The sequence below is a fragment of the Peromyscus leucopus genome, chromosome 20 (genome assembly GCF_004664715.2).
Source record: "Peromyscus leucopus breed LL Stock chromosome 20, UCI_PerLeu_2.1, whole genome shotgun sequence".
In the NCBI taxonomy this organism is placed as follows: Eukaryota; Metazoa; Chordata; class Mammalia; order Rodentia; family Cricetidae; genus Peromyscus; species Peromyscus leucopus.
In genome coordinates, this window is record NC_051080.1 from 33757371 (window position 1) to 33776311 (window position 18941).

Consider the following 18941-nt stretch of genomic DNA (forward strand, 5'->3'; position numbering starts at 1 on the left):
GCAGAGGATCACTGCCACTGTGCAGTCCAGGGGCCTGGTATACTCACTGGTGTCACAGTTAGGAGCAGGGCTTGGAGACAGAGCAAAAGGCCCCGGCACTGCTGCTAGACCAGGGTGCATGCCTCCTGTGGAGAAGGGCACAGGGGAAGGCTGGGGCATAGACCCTGGCTCAGAGGTGAGCCTTCCTTTATTCTGACGGGCACATAATCCATACTCTAACTAGAGGCTCAACCCCATGTCAATCATCAGCAGGCCTCCCCTGCCAATGCACCTCCTACAGAAGGCCTGGGGAGAGCGTCCCCACAAGTGTATATGAAAGGTGCAAAGCTGGCCCAGGCTGCTGCCAAGTGCTTGGAGATAACCTGGCATGGTGGCTAAATGGGACCCTATTGGCTACAGCCCTCCCTCCCGCCTTGCAGCAGAGCCCCGGGTGGAACCATGAAAGCTTTCCTGAAAGCCAACCCGTTGTGACTCCGGAGAGTCCCCGGGTTTCCATAGCGACTAGTGTCTTCAGAAGGCTGGCAATGGCTCTGTAACTACAGGAAGGCTTTTAGCATCTGAGAAGCCTGTCTGGGAAAGGGGGCAAGCTGAGCCTGTCTAATCCCAGCCCCATGGTGCCTCCTGGTGGCTTGAGGAGCAGCCTTTTAAAGAGGGACCAGACACCAGACACACAAGACCCCTCCCCCATCTCCCCAAGAATGGGAGGTGGCAGTGAGGATAAAGACAGTCAGTGGGACCCTCTCCCGGACCGTGTAGGGTAGTGGCTAAGCACCTCCATCTGGGAGCTAAACTACCCAGGACTCAAATCCTGACACTGCCACCTCGTGGCTGGGTGACTGTGACTTTGCAAGGTTCTGATGGCCTCATGTCTGTCTCCCCATCTGTCACATAGACATACCACCTTCTGAGTAAGCCCCGGCTGAAAGTCCTGTGTGTTGACAAGTGGCCTCTCCATAGCGAGGCTTTTCCTCTCATTGGTGAGCCCCAGCTGGGGTCCTGAGATGGTTTCCAGTCCTTGGGGTTAGAAGTCTTCTGCCAGACCTCAGTCTATACCTGGGGCAAAGCACGGGCTCTGAGGCTCGGCCCGGGGAAGTTGTGGTCACCTCCCTGTTGCATGTACCCCTAATTTATACCAGGGTCTTTTTCATGAGGTCCTGGGCATCGGATGCTTAGAAAAAATCTCCAGGTAACTTCCAGACCCAGCCACCAGCAAGCTTCACATTTGCCTGCAAGGCTTCCTTAGCCTGAGTCTTGAGTCCCCACGGAGGTCCTAAAAGAGGAGAGGAATGCAATGTGAGGCAGTGGATGGGAAGAAGTGCCCCATGGTGCTGGGCTCTGCTGTACACTCAGGGGTCCATCTCTCGCACATGCACTTAAGTGACTACAGCCTGCCTGAATAGTGCATGTGACCAAGAATAAGATCAGAGGTACTGTCCGGGACACTTACTGACTTCGTGGGAGGCATTCATCTATCAGTTTGTCTCCAACTCTCTCTCTCTCTCTCTCTCTCTCTCTCTCTCTCTCTCTCTCTCTCTCTCTCACACACACACACACACACACACACAGACATATGCACACACACACCCCTGTAATTAGAAGTGGTGAATACCCTAAGAGTAACCTAGACACCCAAGGGGAGCTGCCCATCCCAGCAGAGATCAGAGGGTATGAAGTTAACCAGTTAGCAAGGGCGGCATTTGACTAGGAAAAGCCCACATGTGTCACAGGTCCTGTGGCCACATGGAATACATCCCCAACAAAAAGTCAAAGGATGGGCCTGACACTAGCAGGGGAGGCCAGACACTGGGGTGCTTTAGGCTAGCTGAGGCCTTGTGTCTTCATCCAGGCAGCGTGAGGCCTCTAGAATGCTTTTGACTCTAGAGTGACATGATCAGATTTGTGATTTTAAAAGATCCCTTTGCAGCTGGGCGATGGTGACGCATGCCTATAATCCCAGTACTCGGGAGGCAGAGCCAGGCGGATCTCTGTGAGTTCGAGGCCAGCCTGGGCTACCAAGTGAGCTCCAGGAAAGGCGCAAAGCTACACAGAGAAACCCTGTCTTGAAAAACAAAACAAAACAAAATAATAATAATAATAATAATAAAGATCCCTTTGCAGGGAACTGGGAGTCAGAACAGCTGTCAGGCCGGCATGGTACTGTCAGCCAAACTGATTAGACCCAATGAACAGGTGGGTGTGGCAGGGAAACTGTATCACTCGTGGGAAACTGTATCACTTGTCTAAGGCTGGCAGCAGTGGCCAGACTCCATCCAGGCCCCCACCTCCCCTGGCTCTGCACAGCCTGTTCCTCTCATGGCTTCCCTTTATCACCATTATCTTATTCCAACCTCCTGGGAGAGCCGAGTGCTCATCCAGGTAGGTTAAGATCACTCCTAAAGCCCCTGGGGGGAGCAGATCATCCTTCTTGGGGGTCAATTGATTCTGAGCTGCAGCCTAGGGCCACTGGAGGCCACAGGAGGCAGAACGCAGCAGCCAATCAGCTGCAGTGATGTACCAAGATGTCAGAGAGTGACCCCAGCAGCCTTGGGAACCAGAGCACTGGAACAGCTCCGCTAGGCGGTCTGCTTCTGGGACTCCCCCTCATCCAGTGCCTCAGTTTCTCTACTTGTAAAGCAAGAATTTTGAACCAGACCGTGAAATGCCCCTGACCTTGACACACAGAGAAAAGATGATTCTCCCTGAGGTGGCTGCTCTCCAGTCTCCCTTCCAGGGCCCAGGATACAAAGCCCCAGGATGCTTTCCCCCAAGAGCATCAGCTGTAGCCAGGCCCTTTCTGCTCACCAATGAAGAATTTCAGAGATAGGAGCAAGTCAGAGAAGAAGTCAGAAAAAAAGCTCAAAGCCACGGCACCCCTGGCCACTCTGGGATGGGCCAGTGAGTCTCACCTGTCACGCTGCAATTCCTCCAGGTGAGGGGCTGGTTTGATAATGCTTGGGAATGGAGCCTTTGGCTTCCCTCCCCCATTCCAGTCTAAGAACTCTTGATCCACCTGCCTGATCCATCTGCCTTCAGGCCTAGATCTGGAGACAACTCAAGGTGGGAACTCACAGGCCCTGAACTCTATAGTGTATTTGGGAGTTAGGAAGAAAGTGGGGAGCCCCCAGCTCATCCCCAAATGAAAGGTAGTCCTTGTGGGGCTGGCCATGGAGACGGACAGCAAGAAAATCATCACACAGGGGACCGACGAAATAACTCTGCTAAGCTATCAAGGTGCATCATGGGTGAGCGCCAAGTTGGGAGCACCTGGGCGGCTTCTGGGGGAGGGGAGATTTCCCTGACATTAGATATTAGGTGGAAAATAAACAGGGCTGAGATCAGCCCGCTGAGGGCCTTGTTTAGCGCACCAAAGAGAGCGAGGCAGTGATGTGAAGATGGTGGTTAGGCAGGAGCCTGGTGATATCCTCCCTGGGCGTGGGGCTGGTCAGTCTTTGGACCAGTGGCTCTGCAAGCTAGGCAGTGTTCCTGAGAGGCTGTACCTTCCATCTTAGCAGCACAAGGTCAGGACCCCAGTCTCTGAGAGCTCTCAGGGTTCTGCTCACCTGGGGCAGCCTCACTGTCTGCTCTCAGTGGCTCCCAGAGGTGGCCCCTCCCGCCTCCTGCCTGGGTCTAGCTCTTCCAGTCTAGACTTGCCTGGGATGCATATCAGGGACAGCAGGGCATCCAAAGCCCCTGGGGATGGACACCCCCATTCTTATTCTCTTCCCAACCTCTGCCCTTCCTGCTGTGGACTCAAAGCTAAGACTCTCTCTGTAAAGTGCTGTAGGCCACCCCCACTCCCAGAGCCACCAGGACCCTGCTGCCCACAGTCACAAGAGCCACTTCTCAGGTCTCTTGGTCTTTGGTTCTTCACAGGACAGCTGACAGATGTCCTTGTTCCAAGCATTCCAAAGCCTACCACCTCCCTCATCCACAACCTGCATCCCTTCCTCCGAGGCTCCTAAATATCTCTGTCCTCACCAGGGTCATATTCCTGCTCAAAATTAGCTGTGCTACCCACTCATCAGGTTTGGCAACCTCAGGGCCTTTGAAGCTTCCCCTCTCATTGCCACCTCCTTCAGGCACACTTGTGGCTTCCCCTCACTTCATCGAGGTCTTTGTTACAAGCTCCATCTCACCATTTTTGTTTGTTTTGGTGGTGGCACTGGGGACTGAACCCAGGGCCTCACGCATGCTTGGCAGACACCTTTACCACTGAGCCCCAGAGCCAATCATTTATTTATTTATTTATTTACAGAGGCCTCCCTAGCTGTTCCATCCAAAACAACCCCTTTAGCATGCCTTATTTCCTCACTCTGCCTTTTAAAAATTCTCCTTAGCACCCACCCCACACACACAGAGCACACATGCATGCTCAGTTTCTTCCAACATAGATTAAAAGTCAGACCAAGGTTACGTCTACACTGAACAACTACAGCCATTTCTGTTTGTCATCATTCCCTAAACAACTCAGTGTAACTATTGCTTACATCACAAATTTGATGATACACTTATTTGATGATACATATAAGTAATGATATGCATTAGTTATTAAAGTCACCGGGAGATAATTGAAAGAACACGAGACAATCGCATAGGAGTTGTAAATTCTACTCCTCTCCTATAGGATACCTCAGTTGCAGGAGAAACCTGCTGTGGGCTGTCCTGGAACCATGCCCTGTGGACAGTGAGTGTCAACTGCACAGACCTTGCTTTAGTTGCTATTAGTGCCTCCCCAAGAATGCAAATTCCATGGGCTGGAGGGCTGATTTTGTTCATTGCCGTCTCCACGGTAGCACGGCATCCACGCATCCCCAGTATAACATTTGCTGAATGAATGAATAAAGCCAGACACAAAAATCTGTCCTGAAGCTGTACAGGGAGAGGGGGAGGTGGTGCTTGTGATGCCGGCACTCGGGATGCTGGGGCAGAAGATCAGGGCAAAGTCAAAATCAGCTTGGTCTTTGTGGGTGAGTCCCAGGACAGCCTGGGCGACACAGTGAGACCCTGTATCAACCAAAACAAAACAGTAAAAGATACAGGAAGAAATGAAGGCCCAGGCAGCCGTCCAAAAGCAGTGGCCGCTGGTCCCTCCACTGCTGACACGCAGTGTGAGCGAGGAAGCAGTGGTTCCGGTTGCCGTAACCAGATTGGGGGACTGTACGTCACACGGCACAACCTAGTCAAAAATTGACTGAGATCTCTTCTAGCTTTGATGTAGCTCGATCTTAGCTCAGGAAACTGTGAAAACTCAAGTCTGGAATTTTCTCATCTTTTTGGCACATTTCCTCACCTTGTGACACTTTTTTTTTTTTTTTTTTTTTTTTTTTGTCGGAGCTGAGGACCGAACCCAGGGCCTTGTGCTTGCTAAGCGAGCACTCTACCACTGAGCTAAATCCTCAACCCTGTGACACTGTCTTAAAAACTCTTCTCCTGGACTTTTTGCTTCCCGCCTGCATGTGTATTGTGTGACTCTTCCTGGGGAGATGTAAGCAAACATTCGTTCGCCGCAGATTCGTCACAGACGGCAGATTAAAGAAACCAACCTTCCCAAGTCTAGCTTAAGGAACCGGTGCAGTTACTGGTGTTGCCTCCTGGTGATTCAGACAGCGGTGTCACCCCAGCCTGGGTGACCGGGACAGCTGTGACACTGGGGCTCCCCACTGACTTGTGGCAAAGCTATAGAGCATCCTTTCCCAGCAATGGCTGATGTTTTCATAACCTTGGGGATGTGAAGAACCAGCCTGTCTCCATCTTAGTCTTAAAAGCCGTCTTAGAACAAAGACAAACTAGGTTCATTCCTGTTTATGATTAAATCTCTGTTTCTCAAGGACTGGGCTATGCCCCACCTGTAACCTTAACTACAAAGGGTTCTGTACTGACTGTTCCGGGAAAGGCAATCATGTCTTTGTTTCAAAAAGTTGCTTATAATTATGCCTTTGTTTCAAAAGGTTATATAGCTACCTCTGGCTATATTGTTATGACTACCAATTGTTATGACTACCTTGTTATGACTACCAATTGTTATAACTACCTTGTTATGCTCACCCTACAACTATGTCTTTGTTTCAGGGGCCCGAGTAGGACTAACTAGCTATGCTTACGTTCTGCTCCTGTAACCCTACCTATTTTGCCCACCAAATCCCTCATTTGGAAACCTCCCTACCCCTGAGCTTTATAAAAATCACACCCAAGACTGACCTCTCGAACCCTGCCTTAGGGGGAGACAGCTCGTGTACATGAATAAAAAGCTTGCTTTATTCATTTGGCCATGATGATTTGGGTCAGTGGTCTTTTTCTTCCCATCTCTGGGATTAACAGATGTCCTTATGGATTTTGCAGTTTTCCAGAGGCATTGAAGCTCCCTCAGGTTCTTAAGTCTCTTCCCTCCTCCCAGGGGTGTAATTCAGAGGAAATAGTCGCATAGCATAAATTAAAGACGAGCCGTAAGAACAGACCTGAGCATCACAGAACTCAGGCAGTAGAGGCCAGAAGATCAGGAGTCCAAGGCCAGCTTCAGTTACATAATGAGTTCAAGGCCAGCCTGGGCTACAGGAGATAATGTCACAAAACAAACAAAAGAGACTGGTTTGTTTTTCGAGACTGGGTTTCTCTGTGTAGCCCTGGCTGTCCTGGGACTCTCTCTGTAGACCAGGCTGGCCTCAAACTCAGAGATCTGCCTGCCTCTGCCCCCTGAGTGTTGGGATTAAAAGTGTGTGCCACCACCATCACCCAGCCAAAAGAAACTTTTTTATTTGGCCGAATCCACTCTTTGAATTCCTAAACACACTGTGTAGAATCCACAGCATCAAATGGTTGTAAGTTTCTGTTTCTCGGCCCCAGAAGACCCTCTCAGTAAATGCTAACAGCTTTTCTATCCCACAGATCTGCCTGGAGGAAACAGTATGTTCTTGCCTCCTGAAAACTTTAGATATTGATTATACTTGGGGTAGGAAGAGTCAACCGTGGTAAAGCATCATTAACTTCACACACGAACCCTTCCTGTCTTAGGCAAAGACCTCTCTCCTTCCTCCTGAGTGAGGCCGGATAATTCCTGAAACTGATGGATGCATCTAGGAGCAGAATAGCTCTGCCACAACAGAACCTTTTATCTGGCTTACAGGCAGCGGAGAACGTCCCGACCCAACCTTTTCAGCTGTCCTTCTGGGGACTAATGTTCCCCAACATCATCCTGAGAGAGGCAAAAGTAAAAAAGAGCCATGGTATATAGTCAAAAACCAGAATGTGCATCTCAGGATTCAGGCGCGCTGGGTGTCTGGCCCTGGAACAAAGCAGGCTTGAATGCCAGTAGTCTCTTTTCTGGCCATCTCCTGAGCACAGGGGCATGATGCTCTTGGGAGGAGGTGGTCTAAGAGGAGTGATCTCAGAGCACCACCCTTGTCCTTGCCCAGGTGAGGCTAGGTTGGTCCTGGGAGCACCCTCTGAAATTCCTCAAGTGCAGGTAACTGCAGTCTGGATGTGCATTACCTCTCTCACCTCCTTCCCCTCTACACTTGATCCCCCCAGGCCTTCCTGCACTCAGGCCTCCTCACTTTCCTGCTGACTTCAGATATTCCAGCAGCGACAGCCTCTGCTTTTTTTTTTTTTTTTTTTTTTTTTTGAGACAGGGTTTCTCTTTATTTTTTTTTATTTTTAAATAAAATCACTTAATAAAATTAGATCTAGATCACGATGAAAGAAAAGCCTTTTCATTTACCAGAGGGATACTTAAAAGAATTTAAAAGCTAAGACAGGACGTCACATAATAAAGGAAGTAGAAGGCTGTCATGACTTGTGCCTGTACCTAGCACTAGGGAGGCTGAGGCTGGAGGATTGCTTAAAACTCAAGACAAGCTTGGACCACAGACACTGTTATATTTTAAAAATGGTGAGGCATCGGGAAGGAGTCACACCATACACCAGGGCCCACATGGGAGGTTTATTGAGGGGAGGGGAGAGAAGGGGTCTCTAGGGATGAGAGAGAAGGAAGAGAAAGAGGAGACAGGGTTTCTCTATGTAGCTTTTGGAGCCTGTCCTGGAACTCACTCTGTAGACCAGGCTGGCTTCGAACTCACAGAGATCCACCTGCCTCTGTCTCCTGAGTCATGGGATTCAAGGCATGTGCCACCACCGCCCGGCCCAGCAACAGCCTCTGCTTTAACTTACCCTGCCCCCTACCCACACGTCCCTGTCCCAGTGCACACTCTAGTCCACCGTCTCTCTCTGGAAGAGGCCCTGGACCTCCAGTATGCCACATCTCTGTTGACCTTTCCTATAGAGCTATTATTCCCTTACATGAAATGCTTAAACAAAAATATTTGTAGATTCGCAATGAGGTATCAGGAGTCCAAGGCCAGCTTGGAACAGCACTCAAGTCTAACCAGGAGTCACTCATGTCATCTGTCCACCTTATACACTGCCCGAAGGTTCCTTTGTACAATACTCTGTGTGTGTGTGTGTGTGTGTGTGTGTGTGTGTGTGTGTGTGTGTACTCACATGTATACAAGTAAGTGTATTTTGCGCATGTGGAGGCCAGCGGACAGCCTTGAGTGTTGTTCCTCAGGCATATCATTCCCTCCTCTCCTTCTTTTCGGCAGGGTCTCTCTATGTAGTCCTGGCTATCCTGGAGCTTGCTCTGTAAACCAGGCTGGCCTCAAATCACAGAGACACCCCCCCCCCCCCCCGTCTCTGCCACCCAAGTGGTCCCTTTATTTTTTTAAGACAGTCTCTCACTGGCCAAGTAGGCTAGGCTGGGCAGCCTATGATCCCCAGGGACCTGCCCATCTCTGCCCCTTCAGTGCTGGGACCACAAGTGTGCCACCTCCGCACCTGGCTGCTCAGTGTGGGTTCTGGGGTGGAAATCTGATGGTGTAGGCTCTGCTCTGAGCAACGCCTGCCAAGGGCATGGACGGCCCAGCAGTAATGGAAATAGTCACAGCAGATCTCGAAGGCTGAGGACTCGTCTGTGCCAGATCCCACGCTGAGAACTGGGTTTATGGAGGTGAACACACAAGCCAGGCCTGGGTTAGGTTTCAACCCTGGGACAAATGGCTGAGGTGCCTATTTAAGATACCAAAGCGGACACTGGCTGCCCTCTCCTCCCAGCATCCCTCAGTCCCTACCTGTTGCAGGGCCCTCCTGGCTGGCACACCCTACCCCACCCTAAACTTCTCTAGCCCAGGGCCTAGGCAGCTCTTCCCTGTCTAATCCAACCATTTGGGTTACCTGCCCTCTTTGTACCTTTGGCCTCCTGGCTGCTGCACCTGGTGCCCTCCTCTCTCCTCTCCTCTCCCCCTCCTCTCACAGCTCAGTCTGGTCATGACCACTCTGGACTCTTCCAGATGTCCCTGCCTCTGGCTATGCTCTCCCACATATCTATAATAAACATTTTCCTTTACTATACCCGGGACCAGTAATGTTTCTTTCCTATCTGTCTATCTATCTGTCTATCTATCTATCTATCTATCTATCTATCTATCTATCTATCTATCTATCTATCTACCTGTCTGCTGTCTGTCTATCATCTATCTCTATCTGTCTGTCTATCTATCTATCTATCTATCTATCTATCTATCTATCTATCTATCATCTATCTCTTTATCTCTCTATGTATCTCATCTTGTGCTGAAAAATGAAACAAGTCATACTCTTTCCTTTTATTTTATTTTATTTTATTTTATTTTTCATTCAGTGTAGTGGCCCACGCCTTTCACCCCAGCACTTGGGAAGCAGAGGCAGGCAGATCTCTGTGAGTTTGAGGCCAGTCTGGACTACAGAGTAAGATCCAGGGCTATATTTCCCCCTTGTCTCAGGGTGGGTGGGTGGAGAAACAAAAACTAAAATCACGAGCATCAAGCGCTCTTAACCGCTGAGCCACACAGACATGAGTCAGAAGGCCCTTGTAGAACTTTCAGTGGTGCCAAGATGACCGACTCAGAGCAAACAATCACGATTGCTAGAGAGACCCAGAGAGGTCCAGGGACATCCAAAGTCACACAGCTGGAAGCCACATTGGCAGTATTCACACCCAAGTCTGCCTGATTCCCAAGCCCTTATTTTCCCATGACACTCCAAACCTCTTGAGGCTGGTTATAGCCAAGCAAAAGACCAGAGATGGGAAGTGACTGGCCAAAGGTCACACAGCAAAAGGACAGCCACATGCAGATGCAGATGCAGATTCCCAGGCGCCATGCCCAGAACTCTGCCCAGCGGAGACCCTGAGACCCAACGCAACACTGACAACAGCCGTAACAGGTGACTCGCCAGGAAGCCTGTGCTGTGCCAGGAGTCGGCAAGGACACTATGTGCCGGGTGCTAGCACTTTCTCTTCCTTGAGAGGTGAACCTGAGGTCTCAGAGACCCAGCAAGTTCATTGCCAAGGAGAGCCAGGGCACTCACTAAGAGGAGAGGCTGCCCAGGAACCCCCAAGTTCATGCTAACTTGGTTTCCCACACTCACCCCTTACCTCGGCCAGGCTGGGCTCAGGGATCGGTGCTCCGGGGTGGCATGCCTTGGGAGGCCTGCCTCGGAGAGAAGGATGGCCACCGGGTGCCATCTAGTGGCATTGAAGAGACATGCTGTCTATTCTCAACCTCCGAACCACAGAGCCCATTGAGATACCAAAATAGAAGGCCCTAATCCTCCCTGCAGCTGGAGGTGAGTCGAAAGTGAACAAAATGACCCTTTTCATTTTTCAGTGGAGGAAACTAAGGCCTAGTTGAAGCATGCCTGCCCAGTCAAGGACAGACCTGGGTGACTGAGGGTTCTGCAAAGAGGCGAGGCTTGCCCTGAGTCTGAGCAGGAAAGCTGTGAGGGCTCTGTGAATGCAGAGGGGTCGGTGTGCAGGCAGATCCCTTATGATTTGAAGTGAAGAGCCAACAGCTGAGGATCAGGTTGAAGCTGGATTACCAAGCAAAAAGCTGAGGTGATGGTCAATGTTTCCCCACAGATAAATCCATAGCCAGAATACTCCCATCATCCTGAGGGATGGACACGACTAGAGAAATCCATCATGCTTAGGGACAGCCACAGCCAGAAAAATCTCATGGTTGTGAAGGCTCTTGCCCTCAAGGAGCTTGACATATTATTCATTCACTTTAAAAATTAGCTTGTTGAGCCGGGCGGTGGTGGCACGCGTCTTTAATCCCAGCACTCGGGGAGGCAGAGGCAGGGGGATCTCTGTGAGTTTGAGGCCAGACTGGTCTACAGAGCGAGATCCAGGACAGGCCAAAACCACACAGGGAAACCCTGTCTCAACGCCCCCCCCCCCCAAAAAAAAAAGGTTGTCCTCTATAGCTGCCCCTTGAAATGTGCTTAGGAGCCAAGCAGGACCAGACTCTCCAGCCCAGCTGGGCAGACAAACAGTGTGGTTGCAAGAAGTGGACAAGATCCAGAAGCACCTCAAACATGCAGGAAATGCATCCCAGGATCCCCTGTGGGTGCCTGGAACTATGGACAGGACCAAACTTCATAGACAATATGCTTTTCCCCACACATGCAAACCTGTGATAAATCTTTTTGTTTTTCAAGACAGAGTTTCCCTGTGTAGCCCTGGCTGTCATAGAACTCAGTAGACCAGGCTGGCCTCAAACTCAGAGATTCACTTGCCTCTGCCTCCTAAGTGCTGCGATTAAAGGTGTGCGCCATCACCACCCGGTTTAAAATTTTATGTACAAATTGGGCACAATAAAAGCCAATAACAACCACCCATATAAAATAGATCAGTTATTACAATATACTGTAATAAATCATTGCTATCACTAATCTTGTACTTGGGACATCAGTGAATAAAATAAGGGTTCCTCAAATACACTGTGACAAGCCTCTCGTAACCAGAATGGCTGCTGAGTGACTAAAGGGCAGGTAGCCTATACCACGTGGAAACGCTGCATGAAGAGTGAGGCAAGACTCACAAGAGGAGGGGGACAGTGAGAAATTCTTATCATGTTATTAAAAATGACTGAACAGTTTAAAACTTAGGAATTGGCTGGGCATAGTAGCCCAGGCTTTTAATCCTAGCACTCAGGAGGCAGAGGCAGGTAGATCTCTGTGAGTTTGAGGCTAGCCTGGTCTACATAGTGAGTTCTAGGACAGTCAGAGCTACATAGTGAGACCTTTTATTGAAGGAACCAACCGGCCAAATAAACAAAAAACAAACAAAAATAAACCTTAGAAATTTGTTGTTGTTGTTTTTCGAGACAGGGTTTCTCTGTGTAGTTTTGGTGCCTGTCCTGGATCTTGCTCTATAGACTAGGCTGGCCTCAAACTCACAGAGATCTGCCTGCATCTGCTTCCCAAGTGCTGGGATTAAAGGCATGCACCACCACCACCTGGCAGAAATGGCTTATTTCTGGAATTTTTCACTTAATATTTTCAGAGCATGGTTGGTTATGGGTAACTGAGAAGTAGAAAGCTAGACCAAACCTGAGAGGAAGCTTCTGGGGCTGGAAAGACAGCTCAGTGGTTGAGAGAGCTTGCTGCTCTTCCAGAGGATCCAAGTTCAATATCACTGAGGTCAGGGCACTCACAACTGTCTGTAACTCCAGCGCCAGATGATCTGGCGCCATCTTCTGGTCTCTGCAGGCAACTGCACACAAACATATACACACATAGCTAAAAACAAACTATCCTCATTCTTTAAAAGAGGGAGTTTCTGTAAAACAATGGGCTCCACAGACCGGTCTAGCTAATTGTGATCATTGTGGAGTCCCATGTGCTGGGGCTCAAATCATGACCCTCTCTTGCTGTGTGACTTTAGGCAAATTACCTGACCTCTAATCTTCAATATTCTCATAGAAAAAAAATGAGAGGTCAGAGGTCATCCTTCCTAGGTGCCTGAGGTTCATGAAGGTCATGTCTGTCTTGTGTCCTGTTGCTGTGGAAAGTGCCTGGTCTTCAAAAGAATGTAGCCTGTGCAGCTGGGTGGTGGTGTCACATACCTTTAATCCCAGCACTCAGGAGGCGGAGGCAGGTGGATCGCTATGAGTTCGAGGCCAGAATGCTCTGTAGAGCTAGTTCTAGGACAGCCAGGGATACACAAAGAAACCCTATCTTGAACCACCCTAACCAAAAAAAAGAATGTAGTCTTTGTTGAGTTCCCTTTCTGATGTGATAAAACATCAGTAATGAAGAGGGGGTCACACAGAGCCTGGGGGTCTCAAATTCCATCCACAGAGGGGTTTCACACTGTTGGCTAGAGAGAGGTTCCCCAACATCCTGGCTCCTGCTACTTAACTTTGTACTGAGCCCAAGAACTGGGTTACCAGCAGGACAGTAAGAAAATGTCGTTGGCTTCTGGGGCAGGGTCATAATGATTCCGCAGCTTCTGTGTGGCCTCTCAGATAGCTTGGGTGAAGCCTGTGTGGTACTTCAAGGGCCCTTGGGGGACCCTGTGTGGAAATCTTTGTGAGGAGAAGCCTGCTGGCCTTGGGAAGAGCCACGTGAGAGTAGAGTTCATGCCTCAGCCTTGCTCAGGGCCTGAAGCCTGACTACTCAGGAGAGATCAGAGCCAACTCATTTATCTCCAGATTCCCACAAGTGTCCCTGCTGCCTGTGCTAGGATGTGGAACTTAGATGTTGGATTTTGTTAGGGGGTAAATGGGTGGATGGGTGCCATTCTCGCCTGGCACTGGGCTGGGCCTTTGAGTGACCATCACAGAGACCCTCTGAGGGGGCCACCGTCTGTGCCCATTTCACAGATGCAGAGATGGGAACAGGTTCTCGAGGAAGCCCTGACATCACTCTTGCAGCCCTGGACCGCCACTGGCCATGTGGCTGAGCCAGCGGTCCGGGTGCCCCCGCCTGACGTCTGGGCGAGGAGGACAGGTTCCCTGCAGCCTCCGATTCTGACTGAGGCCGACACTGGAGTGACAGCAGCAATGCACAGCAGAGCTGGCAGTGGCGTCACCCGGGGTCCGTGAGAATGTGGTGCTGTGCCCTGTCTAGACGTTGCCAGTCCAGTGGGCGTGGGGGAGGAGGCCTGGCCCCTGTGCACTTGTCACTGAGGGTGGGAGCAGGCTCAGACTGCTAAGACTGCAGGTGGCCACCGTTGCTGCATTTCCTGCAAACCTGCCGAGATCGCACACCCCAGGGTGTTGAGGTCCCGCACCTCGTGGTTGCACCAGGGAAGGACGCAGAGACTCCACTGTCTGTGTCAAAGACAATGGCGAGGCAAAGCTGGAGACTCGGAGGAAAACCTCCAGCTGTCCTTGCCTTCCCAGAGGTTTCTGGGTTCTCACAGCACCTGGGCTAAAGGCCCAATGGGAAAAGCTGGGCTTCTCAGAGCTGGGACCCCTGAGGGGAGGGTGAGATACAAGGGGCGGGAACCCAGGCAGCTTCCGCTGGGTCCTGGCTTCATCTCCCATTTTCCATTACCTCAGGCAAGTTCCTTACTCGCTCTGTGTCTCTGAGAAGTTCACATGAAAAGCACAAGGGTGGCAATGGTGCCCACTCTCCAAGAATGGATGAGCTTGGTATAGACAAGTGCCATGGGCTCCCGGCTCCGGAGCCTAGCTGACTGTCTGTCCAGTGGCCTCATGTGATCCAACAGGCAGCTCAGTTCTCTCATTGAGCATTGAGTGAATTAAGACCAAGGAGTTGATGTCACCCTGCATCTGCAATTGCACACAGGACATGGGGCTGTGGGCCACATGAGGAGGCAGAGGGGACCCTAAGCCCCTGGGGTGGGGCTTGCACAGGGGCTTCCTCTCCTCACAGATTCCAAAGGATGGAGGCCCTACCAGACCCTTCGTTCCTTCCTGGCAGTGATTAGGGTGGAACCCAGGGTCTCTGTCCAGGCAGGCATATACTATATGCCCAGCGCCTACCCCAGCTCAGCATGGGAACCTCATTCACTGGCAGTGGGCAGTTCAGTGGGTCTTTGTATACCCAGGATTGGGCCCCGACACCCTAGTCTACTCCAGGCTGCCTATTCCTCCCCCCCCCCCCCAGTTCTCTGCTTAGCCTGGCACCACGACTGCATTTGGCCCCTGGGTCTTTATTTAAAATGGAACGAGCTGCTTGAGATACACAGAGCCCCTGTTGCTGCCTAGGAGAGGGCTGAGACTCGGTGGGATCAAGTCCTGGACAGAGCCCATACGGCTCAGAAACTGAAGGTGAATGTGGATGATGCTGGTGAGACTTCCCAGGACCCTGGCCCCCCCTTCTTAGGCCTGGAGCCCAGAGTCACTGGGTAGCTTTGGTGCCTGAGTTTGGGGTAGTGGTACTAAGGAGACTGAGGGTGAGGATTTTGCCATTCTCCAGAGTTGCAGGGGCAGAGGGCCTAGAGGGTGGTGCCTCCAGACCTCGGTGTCCTAGGAAGAAAGGGGCATGCCGGGAAGTGACTAGAGATGGCCTTGTGACTGAATTTACCCTGGGGTGGAGGGACCTAGTCCTATGTCACTTAGGTGACCCTTTTCCAGCCCTTGGCTATGAAGGATGACTCAGCTTAGCCATGGGGCCATTGTCCCTTCTGCCCCTCACCTGTCATTCTGGTAAGGCTGCCTCTCAAGATGCCATGACTGCCAACACCAGGAGCCTGTGCCAGGATGAGCCTGGCCAGTGCCCAGGGCAGTGCACCCCTGCACGTCTCTTAGTGGCCTCAGCTGGCCCCGTGTTCTCACTGTGGCACGTCCTACCCTGGTACTGGCTAATTCTGGGTCATCCTCTGGCCAGACCTGGCATCTGACCTCCAGCCACTTGGCACCCCTCAAGAGCCGGGCTTCACTGTGTAGTGGCCACAAGTCCCGCAGCCCCCCAGGCCCACGCCATGCTTGTGAACCTTTCTCTCCATGTTCAACCTTTACGGAGTTCAGGAGACTTTGTGGGATTGGAGGGTGAGAGAAGAAGCCAGAAACCAAGATTGTTAGGAGTTCAGAGGCCACGATGCCTGTGGGGCTGGGCCACTCAGAGGGACAGAGACACAAAGTGAGAGACAGAGACTGAGAACACCTCTGTCTTCAACCGTATAGTCAAAGCTAGGCAACCTCCAAGGGTGCCCAGACTCTGCTGTACAGACACTGGGGTCGCAGCCCCCTGACTTGAGGCTGCCGAGAGCAATGAGCAGGGCTCTTCTGATCGTTTCTCCTCGGACCTAACCTGAGCCTGTCCTTTGTGTCCCCTCCCTGGCCCTGTTGCCAGCTTCCTCTCATCTGATGCCCTGTCCCCTTGGACCCGCACAAGGGGAGGTTGTTAGCATTCAGACCCACTTCTTGGAATCCTGGCCAGTAAGCAGATAATACCCTGGCCCTCCCAGCGTCGTCCTGACGTCATCTTACGTAAAACCCACTTTAAGAGAAAAAATTCCTCCTCCCCCCTCTCTCTTTCTCTCTATTCCCACGAGGTGTGCACCTCCTCTTTCTCTCCCTCCCCTCCTCCCCTTTCTCCTTCCCTTCCTTCACCCCCCAAAACTTTCCATTTGGATGTCATGTCTCCATGGTGTGTCTCCCTCACCCACTGGGGCGCCTTGGCCCAACCTACCAAGGCCTCCCACGGGCCACATCGTAACAGAGATAAACCTGGTTGTGCCACACTTGCTCTGGGAGGTCTGGGGACCTGATGGATGGTGGCTCACCAGACTGTCCCTCTCCTCCCTCCAGGGGTGACCCCTTGCACTTGGTTGTGGAGGAAGAGTGGGAGGAGCCGGCTCCGGCCACCACCCTGGTCAGGATGCTGTCTGAACTGTGTCCTGGTGGCGGTGACAGGAATGAGCACAACCCGGGCATGTCCTAGGCCTGTGAGCTACCTTCGCTCTTCTCAACCTCGGAGAACTTTGGAGTAATAATAAAATTATTATTATTCTTCAGGAGGGGAGACTGAGGCGTTGGAGGGGTGGAATAACTTGTCCCATGTCATATGGCTCAGGAGAGTCCCCCAGCTGCCTCCCATAGACACTCCTCAGTCAGGTGAGAGGTGAGTGACCTGGGACCTGGCTGTCCCAGGAAGGCTGGATGTCACCCTAGACTTGCAAGCCTGGCCTGCCTGCAGACACTTAGCATAGGATTTGGTGTCTGGCCTCAGCTGGCAGACTAGTGAGCTCTGGGCTTAGAACACACGTGAGTGTCTGTTCCCTGATGTATCTCAGGGAGCTGAGAGTGGAGGGGCAGGCTATGCAAACACACACACACACACACACACACACACACACACACACACACATACACATACACATGTGCACATACATGTAGCCTTCCCTCCAGAACCACGCCATGACGTTGCCCACCACTGACTGCAAGCTGAAGTTCTGGGTGCAAACCCTACTCTGCTTCTTCTCAGGTGGGTGATCTCGGGGGGCAGGCCCTTTAACTGTTCACCACCATCTGTGAACCAGGAATGGCAGTTGTATGTTAGGGCTCTCCGGAGACCCAAACTGAAAGGATGTAGAGAAAGGGTTCTAGGGTAAGGACCTGGTGCAGGGGAAGTCTGTGGGGTTGGTGGAGAGATGGGAGGACCAGGGGAGAATCACACAGTCACTGGGCCCAGAATTCCTTTCTTACTGGGGACTCTGCCTCCCTTTTTAAGTCCTTTTATCTTTTTTTTTTTTTTTAAGATTTATTTATTATGTATACAGCATATATGACTGCAGACCAGAAGAGGACACCAGATCTCATTACAGGTGGTTGTGAGCTGCCATGTGGTTGCTGGGAATTGAACTCAGGACCTCTGGAAGAACAGTCAGTGCTCTTAATCTCTGAGCCATCTCTCCAGCCCAAGTCCTTTCATCTTATGGGACAGAGCTCACCACCGGCGTGGAGGTCATCTGTCTTAGGCAGCCACTCTTGATTTAAATGTTAAACTCCTCGTCCTAGCAACATCAAGAATATCATTTGACTCCAGTATTGGGTACCACAGCCTGCCCAAGGTGACACATAGAAATAACGTTTGTGGTGATGGCGATCATGGTCGTATTTCACTCATAAAGCTACTGGAAGAACCCACAGGTCAGAAACATTTTGAATATGATGTATACTCCTCACGCCTGGATCTCCCCATCACTACCACAAAATACCCCCAGAAAATGTAGTCCTGCCCCTGACATACACCAGTCAGGCCCTCAGATTAACCTTTTCTGGTAGACTAACTCAATTGGCTTATTTTGGGTGAAATCTGGTGCAAAGCCTCTGCATGGGCACTGGTTGGCATACCACTGCTCCGTGGAACCAAGGATGCCCACCCACTCTCTGGGTCCCACCCCCTCCCACGTGGGTCAGTCTTCAGTACTGAAAGCTCTGGATAATCCTGTGTCATAACCCTCTAGGTCCGCAGTCTCTAGCTGGGGCCAGGAAACCCTTCCTTCTGACAGTGTTGTAATGGAAAGACTGTGGTGGGCAGTACAGGCACACACAACCCTAGTGTGGACCACGTGGGGACCATTGCTGCTTTGGCTTTGCAGATCACAATTCTCCAGCACCCTTGTACTTTCATTTTTTAGTGATTCTCACTATTATGACTTTCTCGTGATCTTCAATGGAGGATGAGGATGTATACAATGGTAGCCTCTTTTTTTTTTTTATTTCATGTGCATTCATGTTTTATGTGCATGTGTGAAGGTGTTGAATCCCCTGAAACTGGAGTTACAGGCAGTTGTAAGCTGCCATGTGGGTGCTGGGAATTGAACCTGGGTCTTAACACAGTGCTCTTAACTGCTGAGCCATCTCTCCAGCCCAATGGTAGCCTCTTTAAATAAAATAATTCTTTGGAAAAAATCCCTGCCAGCATGGAACCATATAGCAAGATGACTCCGTTCACAGGAATCCCCATTGTGCCCTCCTGATTACATCGAGAACAGGAAAGGTAGAGATTTACTAACCGGACACACTCGTCCCCAAGGATGAAATGCCTACAATCCAGATGCAGAGCCTGAGGCCATTAGGGGCAAGAGTTGAGTTAGTAAGTACAGAGAAATCAGAATGATACAATGTAATGGGTAAACAGTAAGATATCAGGGC